The sequence below is a fragment of the Periplaneta americana genome, chromosome 14 (assembly GCF_040183065.1).
Source record: "Periplaneta americana isolate PAMFEO1 chromosome 14, P.americana_PAMFEO1_priV1, whole genome shotgun sequence".
Taxonomy (NCBI): domain Eukaryota; kingdom Metazoa; phylum Arthropoda; class Insecta; order Blattodea; family Blattidae; genus Periplaneta; species Periplaneta americana.
Genome location: NC_091130.1, coordinates 7,931,572 through 7,952,085, shown reverse-complemented (window position 1 = coordinate 7,952,085; position 20,514 = coordinate 7,931,572). Strand labels below are relative to the sequence as shown.

At 35.4% G+C, this 20,514-nt stretch overlaps 1 protein-coding gene across 2 annotated transcripts in view; it reads left to right on the top strand.

Annotated features, from left to right (window-relative positions):
• Positions 1 to 20,514, top strand: part of LOC138713098 (cytospin-A-like) — a 406,047-nt gene that overhangs the window by 59,570 nt on the left and 325,963 nt on the right. The window contains exon 1 of one of the 2 annotated variants that reach the window (XM_069844870.1): positions 14,820 to 14,959. The exons of the other annotated variant lie outside the window; for it this stretch is intronic. The gene's annotated coding sequence lies outside the window, so the exon portion shown is untranslated. Of the gene's footprint in view, positions 1 to 14,819; positions 14,960 to 20,514 lie in introns of those variants that run through there. 2 annotated transcript variants of the gene reach the window in all.

The window sequence follows — 20,514 nt, the reverse complement described above, 5'->3', positions numbered from 1 at the left end:
CTACGACTGGCAGTAAGTGACATAATTCCTGATTTTGAAACTCTGTCGCAGAGACATTCTGAAGACAGTTAATTTTAGGTTGTGATAATGTGTCCTATGTTTTCTTGTTCATTTCTTTCTTCGTTACACGTACTAAACATTAGTTTATAGCCTTGTACTGTATCAAATTATATTTAAGTGCTTGACGTAAGGAAAATGAAAATCCGTTAATAAGTCAGACAGTTGCTTCACTTCCCCTTCGGGTGTCCGCCTCCCTCCATAGGTGCTATGCACGTTGCAGGTTACACAGTGGCTCGGCGCACGATCACGTTTTCGCCACGGCTGACGTATGTCATTTCGAACTTATTCAATATGGAATAAAGCGACATCCCAAATACAGGAGATGAGATCGCAGTAACCAATCAGCCGTCGGGGCGCGGAAGGATTTTACCTTATGTTTGTTGATATGGGGAGTCACTCTTACGCAATGAAGATTAGCCGCCGTTTTCGTAAACTTTACGTCACTTTTCCATCTGCGTGATATCACGTGGGAAAGCTTTCATGTCACTTTGTGCCCGGTTCGAATCTCCCTCTTCCCGCCAATAAGGGCAGAGTTTATAAATAGCTGCCTTCCTCCCGTTGAGGCGAGCATTGCTATTCCATCTTGCTCCAGCACCTGTTATTAGACCGTGACTAGCGCCGTGGTTGCGAATCAGTGGGAAATCGCTCTGTAATGGCCGCGGCCAGGAACCGCAGAGTCGGCGTATGTCGATCACGTCTTTCTTTTTACTGTGGCAGTCGGTGCTTTAATCAAGATATTTCTATACTTAAGCGAGCATGGGAATCGTATCCATAATACTGGAAACTACATGATAAGCTTCAACATGGTCCAGTGGTTACCTGTTCACATCAGATCTCAGATTCGCAAGTTTAAACGCGACCGAGATCGATAGATTCTACAGCGTGATTTCATTCTGGCGATGGCAAGTGATGTAGCCTATGTAGATGTCTAGGATGTGCAGAAATGGCCACTTTTTATATGGGCATCCCACTTTTTAATTAGCTATAACTCTGCGTTCATTGGCGACTTTTAAATTGTAAGTATATTGAAATGATGCACGAAATTACGAGTTATTAGTTAGATTATTGCCTTGATTGCTATTAGAGGAAGCATTGAGATGACACAAATAATCGATTTAGATATTTTCGTGGAAATATTTGTACAGTTTACAGTGTTCGTAATACCGATTATATGGTTTTGGCCTTATCGTCCGTCCCTCTGTCTGTGTGTCCGTCCTCCGGCTGTTCACAACCATTTCTCCTAACTATTGGTAAAATTTTGTTCATATTCAGTATCTACGAATCAATATATTTGGGAATGATGGCGGTGAAATATAATAATTTCAGTAAAAGAAGATGTCTTTGTTTGATATCAGAAATACAGCCTGGTGATGTAGCTACCTAAGTACATCTGCTGAAAGGCTTTTTTCTTTACATAAGACAAAGAGACAATTTGATGAACTGTTCAATATGTTTTCATATTCCTATGTTTTGGAAAAATTAATTATTATCGTCGTTGATTTTATGAAACCTCCTATATTTCGAAAAAAATAATTATTATATTGTCGTTGATTTTATGAAACATCCTATGTTTAAATAAAATGAATGATAATATCGTCGTTGATTTTATTAATCTTCCTATGTTTCGAAAAAAACTAATTATTATACTGTCGTTGATTTTATGAAACCTCCTATATTTCGAAAAATTATTATATTGTCGTTGATTTTATGAAACATCCTATGTTTAAATAAAATGAATGATAATATCGTCGTTGATTTTATTAATCTTCCTATGTTTCGAAAAAACTAATTATTATACCGTCGTTGATTTTATGAAACCTCCTATATTTCGAAAAATTATTATATCGTCGTTGTTTTTATTAATCTTCCTATGTTTCGAAAAAATTAATTACTATATCGTCGTTGATTTTATGAAACCTCCCATATTTCGAAAAAAAATGTTATATCGTCGTTGATTTTATGAAATCTCCTATGTTTCGAAAAAATTAATTATTGTATCGTCATTAATTTTATGAAACCTCCTATATTTCGAAAAAAATTATTATATCGTCGTTGTTTTTATGAAACCTCATATGTTTCGAAAAAATTAATTATTATATCGTCGTTGATTTTATGAAACCTCCTATATTTCGAAAAAATTATTATATCATCGTTGATTTTATGAAATCTATATTTCGGAAAAATTAATTATTGTATCGTCGTTGATTTTATGAAACCTCCTATATTTCGAAAAAAATTATTATACCGTCGTTGATTTTATGAAACTCCTATATTTCGAAAAAAAATATTATATCATCGTTGATTTTATGAAATCTCCTATATTTCGGAAAAATTAATTATTGTATCGTCGTTGATTTTATGAAACCTCTTATATTTCGAAAAAAATTATTATACCGTCGTTGTTTTCATGAAACCTCCTAAGTTTTGAAGAAAAAAAATTATATCGTCGTTGATTTTATAAAACCTTGTATGTTTGAAAAAAAAATAATTATTATATCGTCGTTGTTTTTATGAAACCTTCTATGTTTCGAAAAAAAATTATTATACCGTCGTTGTTTTCATGAAACCTCCTAAGTTTTGAAGAAAAAAAATTATATCGTCGTTGATTTTATAAAAACCTTGTATGTTTGAAAAAAAAATTATTATATCGTCGTTGTTTTTATGAAACCTCCTATGTTTCGAAAAAAATATTATATCGTCATTTTTATGAAACCTCCTATGTGACAGTACAGAAAATAAATTTTCAGGAGGAAGAAAAAATTAATTAAATATCAATAGGTTTACGCTGATCCTCGATGATGTCATTTATGTTCATCATATTCACCATCGTTCTCTACCGAATTACTTCATATTCCTACGTAGACCCATTGATTTTTAATTAATATTTTCTTCCTTCTGAAAAATTATGTTATGTACTGTCAGATTGAAGGTTTCATAAAATCAACGACTGTAGAATTTTTTTCTATTTTTCGTTGCAATTGCTTTACCGTTTACTTTGAGAATTCCTGAAATAAAAACTATGCTATAATAACTCGTACTATAAGGAAAAGTAAATCTCACTTATAAGTTCTTCTATTAAACCCAACTATTTTTAGTAAGTTATTTTACGACGCTTTATCAACAGCTTAGGTTATTTAGCGTCGGAATGAAATGAAGGTGATAATGCCGCTGAAATGAGTCCGGGGTCCAGCACCGAAAGTTACCCAGCATTTGCTCATATTGGGTTGAGGGGAAACCCCGGAAAAAATCTCAACCAGGCAACTTGCCCCCACCGGGAATCGAACCCGGGCCACCTGGTTTCGCGGCTAGACGCGCTGACCGCTACTTCACAGGTGTAGAACTGTAGACTAAACCCAATTATTATTAACTTAAGTAATTACAAGTCAAGTTAATTTATTACATAATATAAACTTAATTAATTACATGACACAACTTACATAATTACACTTACAATTAAATTTTCAGTCTAATCTTCTCAGCCTTTCCTTAAATGTATTGATTTTGAGAGGACCACCCTGAAAGATTGCTGCAAGTAAGCTATTCCAGTCTACTATTGTGAGGTTAACAAAGGAAAATTTTGCCACGTCTGTTCTTTGTTTTCTGCATTTAAACTTTCTAATGTGATCAGCCCTGCCTAAATATGATGGTGTTGCTAATCTAGCATTGATATCGGTCCATGCTTTGTGTCCCATTTGTGCCTTAAACAATGCACTTAGTCTGGTTTTTCATCGCCGTGATTTGTGAAATTCCCACCCTAAGTCTTTTACTTTCTCTTCACCATGTTCCTTTCCCATTTTGACATATTTTGCTGCCTTGCGTTGGTCCTTTCCTATTGAATCGTTTTGGCTTTGTACGGATTCCAATCTACCATATTCCATAATTAGGCGAACAAGGGTTTTGTACGCTAATTCTTTTGACCTTTGGTTAGCTTTGTTAAGAATACGCATAGAGAAATGTAGTGCTTTTCACGCTTTCTTAGTGCTTTCCAGGCTTTCCTTATAGTGCTTTCCAGGGTTTCCTGTGTGAACTTCATTACGACCCTGCACTGACACCATTACTGGTGCACTATAATTACTCATTTCCAGCTCGCAGCGTTTGTGGCTCGTCTTCCATTCAGGGTTCGTTCGTCGTGATGGAATTTGTGGCGGACAAAGCTGATGTTGCAAAGGGTTTTTCTCGAGGTACTCCCGTTTCCCTTTATCATTCCTCCAACACTCTCCATCTTCTCTCCCTCATTTCATCTATCCGCAATAGTAAAAATAGCTGGAGTAAAGTTTTGTGGTTAGTACGGGTTTTCCATGCTGTTGTTGTATCCACACCTGTGGAGTAAGCGGTTAGCGCGTCTGGTCGCGAAATCAGGTGGCCCGGGTTCGAATCCCGGTAGGGGCAAATTACCTGGTTGAGGTTTTTTCCCTCAACCCAATACGAGCAAATGCTGGGTAACTTTCGGTGCTGGACCCCGGACTCATTTCACCGGGATTATCACCTTCATTTCATTCAGACGCTGAATAACCTGAGATGTTGATACAGCGTCGTAAAATAACCCAATACAACTAAAAAATCCATGCTGTTGTAGGAAGTGCTTGAGCTCATCAGGCTACTCTGGCTCTAGTAGGGACCGAGGAAGGATGGGACACCTGTCAGCGTCGGATTTAAGAATGCCTCGCAGACCATATGACGGACTTGGACAATCATCGTATATAAGGGTGCACAATGGGCCTAAGTGTACGGATTCGTCCAGGGCGCAGCCCAGACATGCACCGTCGCTAATTATGTAGTCGCCCTGATTCTAAGACGGAGATAAGAAAATGCTCAAGTTCATTTTATGTGCATTTTAAATTTAAAGTATCCTAGATTTTCCTTTCAGAAAGCTACAAGTGTGCTCTATTAATGTCTGAACGATTATGAAGTAGACCTGTTTGCAGGCTCCATGCCGACCCCCGCACTAATTCTTCTGTAATTCACTGTTCAGCTGGGAGCGGCGTAAATAACGTCAGACATCTGAAGGCGGACAACTCCTTGGAAACGCGATGTCATTATCAGATCGGGAGGGGCCAAACACAAATAATTTTAAAATTTTCCGAACTTTGATTGGTCGCCATGCGTGCTCGTGAAGACAATACAGCATCGCTACTACGAGTTGCCTACATGCCAGGCTGGTAACAAGAAACTGCTGCTTCTAATTGCGGACTAACCAAGTTCTGTTGTCTTACGACCGTGATGGTTGTTGGTTCAGAAGACGCAGAGCAAGTTATATTGTAATGAAATTTGGGAAAGACAAAGCTTCAACGCTGAGTGGGAAGCCACTGTTGTGGTTCGGGTTCCCCCTAAGTCATGATTTTTACGTCATGAATGTAATATCGTGTGCTATAATTTTAGGCGGAGACTCGAACGCTATCATCATAATCATCATTAGAGCCCGGATGTTTATGAATTTATTTTGGTTAAAATAGGCAGGCATAAAGGCACTAAAAATAGTGAAATAGGCATTTATTATTCATGTATGTATGTATTTATTCACACTGCAATGGGTATATACCCGGTGGCAGTGGTAACTAATTACACTCAATAATGACAATAATAAACATATTAATTAAAAATACAATTAATAATAAATAATGGAAACAGACAAAAAAATAGACTTCTTAATTTTTACAAAAAAAAAAAAAAAAGCCGCCCTAAATAAGGGTTCGAATAGATCGGCCTACTAATCAATTCATAAAGAATAATCATGAAAACAATTGTGTGAGAATTTGAAAGGAAAAAGAAAACATTAAGATAAATGATATGAAAACATAGGAAATCATTTACAATAAAAGTGTGTTTGGTACAAATGATTACTAATTATAGCTAAGGATGATTTTAACACATGAGATCCTATGGCATCAATCGTTGCATCAGAAATTTTAAATTGTTTAAGTTGATTTAAAGTTTCACGTGGGATCGTGCCACGGGCACCGAACATGAGTCCAAAAACTGTCCAATGTGTAATGTGGTAGTGTGCTCCAAGATGCTGACAACAAGGCTCATATATGACTTGTTTTTCACGACACACCTCTTGTGGCTGTTGCTCATGCATCTCAAAACGGATTGTGGGATCAAGAATGACACCCTTATCCTTCTGCCGATCAATTATGATGATATCAGCCCGTCTAGTAGAGCCATCAGAAGAGACGCAACCAACCTCCTCATAAACCTCATAGGAAGCATTCTGACGGATTGAAGCTGCGATGAGAGAACGAACCGTATTATGTCTGTTGATTCGGAGCAATTCTCCATATTTAATAAACTATCCCATATGGTACTCACTTTCCTTGGTTACATGTCATAACAAGATGCTTTTTAAGTTGTCAACTGTCATAGTGAGCCGCCTGTCAGAGAGAACGTTTTTCATTGTGGAAAAAGATCTTTCTGCTTCTACTGAAGTGATTGGAGCAAACTTAAAACTTATTTCAAAAGGACTGTCTCTGCTTTCTTTCTGAGATCGGGAAAAACCGACTGTATATTGCCTCAAAAAGAGAGGTGTGAGAAGGGATTAGAGACTTCAAAGTACGCGTGACTTGTGCGTGCAAGCGACAACAGTAATGGGATCTGGAGACTTGCTTTTAATACTTCCCTCATCCCCTTTCTTTCGCTGGTAAATCCGGAGTGACCTGAGCACTGAGGGTTATACTGTTCAAACATCTTTGTTAAGTGACATAAAAGATGGAATCAGTAGCGGAGAAAAGTTTACGACTTCTTGGAAACATATGTATTGCTGGAGAATAAGATTCTCAGCAAATATTTGTGTGAGGTGAATATATAGTTTCAATTTGTACAACCGTTCTTTTTTTTTGTTTTTATGATATAACTAGCCGTACCCGTGCGCTCCGCTGCACCCGTTAGAAATAAATATAAAGTAATTACATAATTAAAATAGGACGTTTGATCCAGGGAACATTCGTGTTTGATAGAAAGATAAATCGTTTGATATGTTACTTAATTTAAATTGCATCCAAATAATTAAAATGCGATCATTTTGGTCCAGAGACACTCATTTGGTGCAGTGAGAATTCCTTTAACAAGTTTCTTAATTTTTATTACATGCAACCATAGTTTAATGAAGATTGACATCATTTAGATTTAATGTGGATATTTTATTTTACTTGTTATAGGTTTCCATTGAATTATGGTAATAACTTAATTTTAACCTTTGTTTTCTACGTATTCAGTAAATGGCGCTTGGCCCACTATGGTTGCGAACCCTTCAAATAACTTAAATTACATATTATATTATATTATATTATATTATATTATATTATATTATATTATATTATATTATATTATATTATATCATATCATATTATATTATATTATATTATATTATATTATATTATATTATATTATATTATATTATATTATATTATATCAGAAGTTACTGTAATAACATTATAGCATTTTGTCCATCTAGAGAAACTACACTTTTCATTGGTGAAATAATAATTAATTATACAAATCGGTTAATTTAGTTTCCGATATTACTTCATACAAACACAGAAACATTCTCTGTAGGCTATCTTTCATAGCTTTCGATTGTTGCTGTCCAAGGCCCCTTATAGACGAAGTCATTTGTTTTTTAATTCATTACACGGCCTTAGATGGCAGTTATTTTAATTTTAAAACTCATTTATCTCATTAAATATCAGTCCTATCAAAATTTTTCGAGGAGAAGAACTTATCGCAAATTATTTTTAAAGAAACATTTGTTATGTAACATTTTTCACAAAAATCAATAATAAGCGAGATATTTCGATTTATTTAATTCAGGCCCCCTTATAACCCCCCTTTTGAATCATGTATTTTGAATGCCATATAGCCTAAAATCTAAGTTACAACGAACTTAATTTATATTCCAATTTTCATCGAAATCCGTTCAGCCATTATCGCGTGAAAAGGTAACAAACATACAGACAGACAGACAGACATACAAACAAAAATTTCAAAAAAGCGATTTTCGGCTTCAGGGTGGTTAATTATATATGTTAGGACCAATTATTTTTGGAAAATCGAAAATTACCAGAAAAATTTCGGCTACAGATTTATTATTAGTATAGATTGATTTATGCGCAGTTTATTTTAAATGCATTAAAAATATATAAAATGTACAATAACGACGTAAAAAGGCTAAAAAAGGTATTTAACCTTAAAGTAGGCAACTGGAGATAAAATAGGCAAAAAATGCAAAATAAAAATTGTGCCTATCGTCCCCAAATGTGTGGAAACGTGTTTATCTCTAATCGGTCTTTCATACATACACTCAGTTTACAAAGGGATTTTCCCTAACATCCGGGCTCTAATCATCATCGTCATCATTATGATCACAATAGAGGTCAGTTAAGTCTGCTGTATTGGGATTAGGCCAAGAGCTCGGCCTGGGTAGCGCAGTCGATATAGCGCTGGCCTTCTGTGCTCGAGGTTGCAGGTTCGATCCCGGCCCAGGTCCATGGCATTTAAGTGTGCTTAAATACGACAGGCTCATGTCAGTAGATTTACTGGCGGAACAATATTCCTGCACACCGGCGACGCTGTTATAACCTTGGCAGTTGCGAGCGTCGTTAAATAAACCATGATCTAAAAATTTTAAATACGTACACCCACATATACAGGTTATTTAGCGTCGATGAGAATGGTGATAGCGATACGGTTTGTGGCGAGATGAGGCCGAGGTTTCGCCATAGATTACCTGACATTCGCCTTACGGTTCGGGAAAACCTCGGAAAAAATCCAACCAGATTATAAGTCCAAGCGGGGATCGAACCCGCGCCCGAACGCAACTCCCGATCGGTAGGCGATCGTCTTAGCCGACTGAGCTACGCCAATGTTTGCACACATCCTTACGTCGCGTGAAAGTCATTACAATTCAGACGGTTATAATCACATTCGAATAAAAATGAAGAAGAAAAATGTAAACTTCACTGTTTCTGGAGAATAGCAGTATACGATTTTTTAATATTTTGTATCGACCTATTAAAAATACCTTCAGATTTTTCGCTTACCGCTATCGCATGAATTTTTGCCCCTGTTAAGGCAATGTATCGGTGAAAATCCTAAAATTTGTATTTATTAACCTATGAATTTCAAATTTTTACCAGACCATGAAAATGCAATGTTAATACAACACACCACATCGCATTGCTGTTTAATGTGCCATTCCTGAGATATTAACTTTTAATCGGTTTTTAATTAGGTTCTTTTACGACGCTTTATCAACATCTCAGGTTATTTAGCGTCTGAATGACATGAAGGTGATAATGCCGATGAAATGAGTCCAGGATCCAGCACCGAAAGTTACCCAGCATTTGCTCGTATTAGGTTGAGTGAAAACCTCCGGAAAAAACATTAACCAGGTAACTTGTTCCGACCGGGAATCGAACCCGGGTCACTTGGTTTCGCGGCTAGGCGCGCTAACCGTTACTCCACAGGTGTGGACTTTTAACCGGTAAATTTATACTTCATCATTATGCACCATGCGGTGAACGGTTTAAAATTTCCATCTATAAATTTAATTTTTGCCTCACAAGACCAATATAAACAAATTGATTTGTGGTTTTTAAGAAACTGTTGTTACTTTTCTATTAAAAATTTTTAAATACTGATATTTTTCTTTTCGCATTTTATATTGCCTGCCGAAGATATTTTAAAATTGTATGATCATTATTAGCACTATGAAAGAAAAGCCGAAATCAGATTTTTAGTTCAGTATACATACATTATTCCTGAAAATTTCAAGACAATTGCATGAAACTATATCGCATAGTGGATTTTGAATGCAACAAAATGCTGAAAAAACAGAGATAAATGAATTTTAAAATTCAAATGTGAAAAAACTGTACATTACCATCACCAGAGTGCTGCATTGGAGTTAAATCGCTCGCTTGAACTCGGTCGAGTGTCGCACCCTCGAGTGAGATAGGATCGGTCGTGATACGCTCGTAATAAATAGAAGCACAGTACAAGGTCATCTCACCGACATGTCTTATCTTATATGGAAGGTGACAGATAAGATACACATATGTTTTGCTCACACGGTAAAAATAAGGCTTTATTTTCTGCGTTTATGACAAACGTTTAATGGAACGTACCAAAACAGGAACATGAAGTTATAAATAAAATAGTATGAAAAACTTCGATATACAGTTATTATTGCTAATTAATAATTATTCAATATTTGATTTACCACATATATAATATGATAGGTCCATACATAGTGTTCCGCCTATATACTGCGACAATGTAGAAACGTTTTACAAAATATTATTGATATAGCAGAAGATTAATAACAATATTAGTACAGAGATAACGTCACAGAAAATATAATAAAACGAATAATCGTGCTGCACAACTGTTACAGACGCAAAGATTGATACACTAATTATTAGAGATTATTATTATTATCATTATTATTATTATTATTATTATTATTATTATTATTATTATTATTATTATTATTATTATTATTACTAGAAAACTTGATAGTTCTTGCATTATCGTGATTGTGTTTTCCGTTTATAATAATTACATTTACATCTATCAGATGTGGCAAAAACAAAATCACTCCTGTGTGTGGGGGGGGGGAACCATTTACCTACAACATTTATATTACATTTTAAAGCAAATTTTGTAGTTGTACTATGGAGAGGTTAGTTAAACACTGCAAAGTTTTGAAATGATAAACATCTATGATGTTACTACACAGTTCATCACTGTAACAAGAACGAATGTCTAACACTCGGCTTATACCGTTCGAGGATTTATCGCTCGTGACAGTTTTACCCATCATGCATGTGCGCTACCTATCGGATTATGCTATGAACTACTTGGCGCTCGAGCGAAAACATCCGATGCAGACCTCTGACCATCACCACCCTGTTACCCTATAACTTACTAGAGGAAAGCACCATATTAAAATAGAAAGTTTATTCCTAATAAAATACTGAAATACTAAAAAACATTTTTTTTCTTTTTTTACCAAAATTTCACCGATGCATTGCCTTAAAGAACTGAAATCAATAGATTCACTACCAAACGGCTAAATAACTTAGTAGTTGATACAGCGTCGTTAAATAACCCACTAAAATAAAAAAAAATGCATTGGCAACACTAGACTATACTTCTCTATTCCCCGTCACTAAATTCAATTACATTGTACGGTGTATGATTATAATATATGAATCTATTTAGTTATTACGAGGTAGTGATGTGCGGGTCATAAATAAGTGTGTGTCATGTTTTGGCTTCATACGTTTTCAATTACTGTAATACAGAACGTGCGTTTATATCAGACATGTCCAACTTCAGGCTCTGTGACGTGACACGCCCCTGCTCTCGAACTCTTTGAGAGGGAAAGCGTAGGTAAAAGGGCAAAGTAAAGGGAGTGGTAGAGGAAGGGATGGAGATGTTTAAATAGCGCCAAGACACAACATTTTAGTCCCAGAACAGTTTGGATTTAGGAAAAGTAAGTCCACTGAAAATGCAACATTTAGTTTAACTGACAAAATTCTGGAGGTTATTAATAAAACATTCCAAGTTAGAGGATTTTTCTGTGATTTATCAAAAGCATTTGACCATATAAATCTTAAAATTCTATTAGAAAAATTAGATTATTATGGAATTAAAGGCGTTGCACACCAATGGTTTCACTCATATCTCATAAATACGAAACAGAAAGTCGAAATCAGTACCACTATGAAATCTGCTTTGATATGGGGTACTATTAATAATGGAATTCCACAAGGATCAATATAAGGTCCCATACTTTTTCTAGTTTTCATAAATGGTCTTGTCCCCCCCCCCCCATCTAATAAAAGATGTAGGTAATCTCATATTATTTGCAGATGACACAAGTATAGTAATTACAGCCAATAACTCCAACACATTTCAATCTTCAACAGACGAAATTTTCCTCAAAATATGTGATTGGTTCTCAGCCAATAAATTAGTATTAAATTATAACAAAACTAACATAATTCAATTTAAATCCTTCCAAGTTCAACCTCACAAATTTCAAGCGCAATAATTAATAATAGGTCCCTAATGGAAACAACAACCAAATTTCTTGGCTTACAATGTGTTAAATTGGAAATTATCTCCAAACTAAATTCAGCATGTTTTGCTATTAGATCTGTGCAAGAGACAGTGAATATCAATACCTTAAAAACAATATACTTTGCATACTTCCACTCGGTAATGAGTTTTGGAATAATTCTGGGGAAATTCCACAGATAGTAACAGTATATTCCTCCTACAAAAAAGAGTAATTAGAATAATAGTGGGTGCCAAATCTAGAGAATCGTGTAGGACTATTTTAAAAACTACAAATAATGCCGATGGCTTGTCAGTATAATTTTTCATTAATAAACTACCTCGTATGTAATCGTGAAAACTTTGTAACTAATTCAACAGTTCATAGTATAAATACACGTCAAAAAATGACTTTCATACTCCATCGGCAAGTCTATTGTACTATCAAAAAGGAGTGCGTTATATGGCAGTAAAAATTTTAATAGCCTCCCTATCGATATAAAAAATGAAACTCAAAACATAAGATTATTTAGGGCCAAATTAAACAAGTAGGCCTACTTAATTTCACACGCCTTCTGTTTTGTAAGTGAATTGTCTCTTCCTTAGTTCTTTCTTCAGAGGTCCGCAGAAGATGCTCCTTATTCTATTAAAAGCTTCCTTTGCCATTGCTATCCTCCTTTTGACTTCCTGACAGCAGCACATGTTACTGCTTATAGTACACCCCCATGTATTTGAAGTTGTTATTATTATTATTATTATTATTATTATTATTATTATTATTATTATTGTCATTTCATTCATTCGTAGTGTTCTGCCCAAGGACAGGTCTTTCACTGCAAACCCAGCATTCTCCAATCCTATTCTCTGCCTTCCTCTTAGTCTCCGCATATGATCCATGTATCTTAATGTCGTCTGTCATCTGATATCTTCTTCTGCCCCAAATTGCTCTCCCGTTCACCATTCCTTCCAGTGCATCCTTTAGTAGGCAGTTTCTTCTCAGCCAGTGACCCAACCAATTCCTTGTCCTTTTCCTGATCAGTTCCGACATCATTCTTTCTTCGCCCATTCTTTCCAACACAGCTTCATTTCTTATCTGTATGTCCATTTCTCACGCTGTATTATTCTCTATATTTACTCCGTCGTTTCTCTTCACTTCGTCGTAATGTTCATGTTCCTGCCTCCATACAATGCCACACTCCATATAAAGCATTCACTAGTCTCTTCCTTAGTTCTTTCTCCAGAGGTCCGCAGAAGATACTCCTTTTTCTATTAAAAGCTTCCTTTGCCATTGCTATCCTCCTTTTGACTTCCTGTCAGCAGCTCATGTTACTGCTTATAGTACACCCCAAGTATTTGAAACTGCTATTATTATTATTATTATTATTATTATTATTATTATTATTATTATTATTATTATTTTTATTACTTACTTACTTACTGGCTTTTAAGGAACCCGGAGGTTCATTGACGCCCTCACATAAGCCCGCCATTGGTCCCTATCCTGAGCAAGATTAATCCACTCTCTACTGTCATATCCCACCTCCCTCAAATCCATTTTAATATTATCTTCCCATCTACGTCTCGGCCTCCCCAAAGGTCTTTTTCCCTCTGGCCTCCCAACTAACACTCTATATTCATTTCTGGATTCGCCCATACGTGCTACATGCCCTGCCCATCTCAAACGTTTGGATTTAATGTTCCTAATTATGTCAGGTGAAGAATATAATGCGTACACTTCTGTGTTGTGTAACTTTCTCCATTCTCCTTTAACTTCATCCCTCTTAGCCCCAAATATTTTCCTAAGCACCTTATTGTCAAACACCCTTAACCTATGTTCCTCACTCAAAGTGAGAGTCAAAGTTTCACAACCATACAGAATAACCGGTAATATAACTGTTTTATAAATTCTAACTTTCAGATTTTTTGACAGCAGACTGGATGATAAAAGTTTCTCAACCGAATAATAACAGGCATTTCCCATATTTATTCTGTGTTTAATTTCCTCCTGAGTATCATTTATATTTGTTACTGTTGCTCCAAGATATTTGAACTTCCCCACCTCTTCAAAAGATAAATTTCCAATTTTTATATTTCCATTTCGTACAATATTATCGTCACGAGACATAATTATATACTTAGTCTTTTCGGGATTTACTTCCAAACCTATCTCTTTACTTGCTTCAATTAAAATTCCCGTGTTTTCCCTAATCGTTTGAGGATTTTCTCCTTACATAGTCACGTCCAGGGGCGTATTTTGCGGGCTACCTGGGCTACCGGCGGTAGCCCAAGGAAATTACAAAAGAAAAAGTTTATAATATAACATAATGTAATAATTTTGTATTATTAGTTTTACCATAGTAATTAAAAGTAAAGTAATTGTTAGATATATTTTGTGTAATAATAATAGGGTCAGCGGTAGCCCAAACCCTTTAACCAGTATACGCCACTGGTCACGTCATCCGCATAGACAAGCAGCTGATGTAACCCGTTCAATTCCAATCCCTCTCTGTTATTATTATTATTATTATTATTATTATTATTATTATTATTATTATTATTATTATTATTATTAATTGAAGACCACAACAACGCAAAATGACCTGTGCAGTTGATTAAGCACAAATAATGGGGTCTGTCGGTGGAGGGGCGGGGGTCGCAGTGACCCATGCAGTTGATAGAGCGTAGCATTGCGTGGAGCGTGCAGGATGTGGCAACAGCGGCCAGGTCCCCCTGCGCTGCTCACCCCAGTCAGTAGGGCTCTGCCAGCCGTCGAGGCGAGACGGCAGTTGCAGTGTGAGTGTGCGTGCGTGTGTTCCTTCGTAATGAGCGGCCATCATGGGTAAGTGTTTGCAGTGTTTTCTCAAGTTTGTGACGCCCAAAACTTGCGTCGTTGTGGTAACTAAGCAGTGTCGTCGCCAGCAAATTCGTTCCTGAGAGCATGACAGGCTTGTAGCATTTAGTTTCATTCAGTGTTTCCATCAACGACGCTTCCAGCTACAAGGTTACTCGGCGTCGGTGAGGTGGATTCATGTGGAAGGATAAAGAGAAGGGATTTGGGAGCATAATATCGTGGTCTGTGGTGAGGTATTGTCTCGAAATTCTTCTGAACGTATTAACGAAAATTATGAAAAAACTTCTGGAGTGTTTTTTCGAACGATAATTTGCATTAGGGAGAAGTCGCCCAGCGTCGTTGTGAATTTGTGTGAAATGGTGAATAGGAAGGGATTTGGAAGGCGTTATGCCTTATTTCGAAGTGTTCTCTTCAATTGTTTCTGTGTGGATTAAATAAACCGCCAAAACCTCGAGTGTGTATTACTCCTATGACGCTTTCAACTATGTTTTTATTCGGCGTCAGTAAAACGAATTTATATGAAACGGTGAACAGGAAGAGGTTTAGAAGATTATGAAAACCTCACTCAGGCGTATTTGTTTATTACTAGATTAGCTACAGAGTTTACTAGGCGTCGGTGAGATAAATACATGCAAAAACGACGAATAGAAAGACATTTTGAAGGAATCGTCATAATATGTTATACAATTGAATCATTTTAAAGGGAAAGGGTCTAAGTTCCGGAAACAAAATTTTAGTATAATTACAAAAGACTTAAATTTCTGAAATTATCTTGAACAATACATTATTATGAATAATACAAGTGGTAAGCTTTCTTATAGCCAAGTTGTTCTTTTTTTAAATCCGTTTGTACTATTTGAGAAAGTTCAATAAATTCTGGATTTATTACCCTTCTCGCAGTTTTCAGTAATGGGAAGTTTTACTGAATATTAAATAACCAACTACAAAACGTGAAAGTGTGAAATAAACATTTTAAAAACAAATAGAAACAACCACAGGATGTTACAGAGTTCAAAGTGAAATATAAAATTACAAAATGGAGAGAAAGGTCCCAAGTCCCTGGAAATAGAACCTCTCTCTTTGGTACAAAGACACAGAAAGGCTCACACTGTCGTTAATATTAGTATACCATAGGCCTTTTGAATGTATAAGATGTCTAACAAGAATGATAAATTGTCTGGTAATAATTTATTTTCGAATTTTTGTGGACTTATGCTCTTTCTCTTTGGAACGATTTAGTTATGTTTACGACAATTTTCCTGAGGAGATCGACGTAATCTCGAAATGATAAATTAGTATTTTATTTTAAATTCTTTCACCTACTGACGTTATTTAGCTTCTGTGAGATAACAAAAAGAATTGATGTGAAAAATGACCTCATTTTAGTGAATTTTCCAGGGGAGACTTAATGAAAGCTACGAAAGCTATGTTAGAAACGAAAATTAATTGTGCTTTCTAAGGGTACGTACACGTTGGAGCGGTGATAAACGATAAAAGAAGCAGCGATGCTATATCAGAGAGAATTGAAGCATGCATTGTCATTGAGGTGTGCATATTGGAGTAACGATAAAAGCGAAGATACACGATAAAAGCGACGAGAAAGAAAAGTTCCATTTTCTTCGCTCTTGTCGTTCATATGATCTCTGATTAAGATAATCTTAATCTGTATAATTACCGGTGGTTATCAATATATCCGAATATTAATCGATTTATTATTATTTTGGCGTATTAAATTAATTATTGTAGCTATTGGCAATTGATCAGTTGTGTATTTATTCGTCATATGTTATGTGATCACAAGAACCAATCACAACACAACGAATTTATACTAGCTTTGAGATGAGAAACGGGTTTAATTTTGTATGTATTTGAGTTATATTAACCTTGAATTTAACAGCTGATATTTCCTATGTATCTTCTTTCATTAAGTGGATGCATAGAATATCTTCTACTGACTATTACACTCTTACTACGTCGTACTACTTTTGACCAATAAAACGGTACGAAAGGACGTATTTCAACCAATCATGGCTGTTTATCGCACAATTTTATCGCGTCCCTAGCATTTGTTTAATTTTATCGCGTCCCTAGCATTTGTTTCTTTGTTTGCCAACATTTGAAACTGCGCTGGTCTGGACGTCAAAAATATATATAAAATTACAAACCACTCCAGTCGATGCACAGCAGTTTCAAATATGACTCGCATTGGCATTCAAGAACAAGAATTAATAAAAATCACTGATCATACCTATGCATCTTCTGAAATCCAATTTAAAAAAATTAATGAAGAGCACCATTCGGAAATCCTGAATAAGTTGAATACACCATGAAGGCCTAAATCAACGAGTTCCACTTCTATTACGCACACGTCCAATATAACATCAATTGAAACACCAACCACATTCAAATTTGAAAATTGTACATTCAATAATTTTTCCTTTTAAAATTATTCATTCGGAAATCCTGAATAAGTTGAATACACCATGTAGGCCTAAATCAACGAGTTCCACTTCTATTACGCACACGTCCAATATAACATCAATTGAACCACCAACCACATTCAAATTTGAAAATTGTACATTCAATAATTATTCCTTTTAAAATTATTCATGTTTATTTTTTATGTCATCGTCGTTAATTAAAACTTTTCTAACACTTGTGTATATTAGTTAGGTTATGTTATAGCTTCTGCTCTGAGAGGATAAAAAGAACTTCTGCTATATGATATTATGGATAGTCACGTATCAGAGATTGTTTAATATTAAGATTTATTGAATAGTAATCATTACAGTGTCTGTATAAAAACACTACTGCCATCTAGCATGCATCTAGCGTAATATTTGTAATGTTGAGATGGTACAATAATACATTTGAAGACAGTTGTATTTTCGTAAGTCAATTAATATTTTATTGTATTGGAGTACTTCGTTACTTCTAATCTTTATATACTTTCTTCTAATCGTGTAATAGTCAATTAAATCCCACTCGAGTTTTGATTTTCTCTAGATAAATCAAAACATCTAGTGAGATTACTGTTGATAAATCAAAATGTTCGCTTCCCGCGTCTTCGTTGCTCCGTTATGAATCCTTGATTCTTTGATAATACCAAAGCGTCGCTAGATCGTTTCTTTTATCGTTTATCGTTGCTCCAACGTGTATGTACCCTAACTGTAAATTATTGAAGATCTGTGATTGAGTACAGTAAGTTCATCAAATGGCGAGAAGAATAAGATTTGGAAAAGAGACAGCTGGACCTAATTTGTCACCGTAAGTTTCTTACAGTAGTTAGAAAAATAAAAAAATCAGTCTGGCTACCCGGCCTAGGGTGTCAGATTCTGAATTTTCCAACTTAAGTCTATCACATTACCTTGCAAGTAGCCCGTTCTGTGAAAGGTTGTTTCCGAGGAGCTGACTTTTCCACGGTTTAAATGTCTTATTAGCACTTTAAATAGAGCGCAACGTTGTTATTCCGTTTGACACATTTTCACATCTTAAATCGACTCTTTTTTAACTCCTGTCCTATAGACGAACCTTTTAAACTAAACTCTGTATCTGTGTGTGTGGCGATTTCTATCTTATTAATTAAACTGCAGATATGTTAACTAGTTCAGCGTTGTAAATTTTTCAAGTATATTTCGATCCTTGTGAAATCACTGAGAGAAGAATCCAGAAAGGATAGCTGTCCTTGAAAAAGGGGTATCGAGCGGTAAGAGCACCTAAATTAACTGTAGATCAACAATATTTTAATTTTAATTTTTTTAAATTTTATTTTGATTTATTTTTTCTATTTATTTTTTTAGCTATCCTTGACAGGAATAATTTATTTTTCATATATAGAACTGTACAGATGGTTGTTTACAATTAACAAGGAATGTCTTAAAATATTACTGGCTGTATCTATAAGTTCCAAAAGATCAATATGGAAGCGATGAAAGAAATTGATACAAAATCTGGAAATAGTGTCCCTTGCACCAATGAGCAAGGCGATTACTTCGTAGCGACAAACGGGTATGTGGTATTTCTCTTCCAGATAAGTAAAGCAGGGTTCATAATGTCTTTTCTTTTCACTTAAGGGGAGAGGATGGTATTTTTTGGTGAAAATGAGTGGATTAAAAAAAAATCTTTAAAATACTCCGTGATATGTGTGGAGTGCATAGCATAAAATTTTGTGGGTATTTGTGCCCTTATCGGATGTTGAGACGTCATTTTTAAATTTCCTGCGCTATCTTAAATGTTATGTTTTATTTAACGACGCTCGCAACTGCAGAGGTTATATCAGCGTCGCCGGATGTGCCGGAATTTTGTCCCGCAGGAGTTCTTTTACATGCCAGTAAATCTACTGACATGAGCCTGTCGCATTTAAGCACACTTAAATGCCATCGACCTGGCCCGGGATCGAACCCGCATAGAAGGCCAGCGCTATACCAACTTGCCAACCAGGTCGACCCTGCGCTACGGATTTTTAAATCACACGCCGCTTTTATCTGTTTCCAGGAACTTCATTTTTTTTTGCTATATTGCCTGACAAAAATGAATATAATTTCTGAACTATTAAAGATACATGCATGAAATTTAGAACACACATTCTTTAGACTATTAGGAAACTTTCCTCTGTAAGAGAATTTTGTTAATTGATTTCATTTTAAAAATACGTCCGTTTGTTTGCAAGAAAGGAAATGAGAAAATTGTTATTAAATTTTAATTGTTTATTTTACAAACGTAGGGACCAATATCAAAATTCCGTTACAGACAGTTTGTAGAACATGCTTTTGCAAATACATTGCAAAAAACTTTGAATCTATCTTTAAAAACGGTTTAGATATATCGGTTTTAGTACAATCCTGCATTGGGTACATTTTTTCCAAATTTGGGCCGCCAGATAATTTTTTTTTTCAAAATATTTTTATTTGATTGAGTTGCCACAGTTATGAGATCTCTACATTCAAAATATTAATATTTTACACCAAATAGAAAAACAGTTTAAAAAAATACCTTCCTCTCCCCTTAAGCGCCATCTTCATACGAACATATTTTCGGTAATAGATTCAGGATCTAAACTCCACTCACCTTTATGCCACAAGGAAGCTGTCTAGGGACTTAAAATTGAAAGTTTCTTATGAAAAAAAATATAGATAAAACAACAGAATGGCTTAAGATTCCTTACCTGTTAGTCAGTCTCTCAACCGATTAAACTTTGATTCTTATGTAATGTTCCTCAAGAGAGGGCTCAGCATTTTCATATGCATAGATGTGCTTCCAATTATCTCTGTCAGTGTGGGGGCATTTTTCTTTTTCATCATGGAGAAAGACACATTTTCCGTTTCTTGTGGCTGATGACTTTTCGTAAAAATGACTAGGTTTTTTTTTTATTTTCTGATGTTTTGAAAGATCTGTGCTAGATACATAGATTGTAAGGCTATACTCCATAGTTCTCTCGCTTTACCCCATTATTAGCAACAACCATAGTTTAGACAGCTCACGGATTCTATCCATAATCAGGATTGCCAGATTCTCTAATCAGGAATCAAAGACAGGTGATGTTA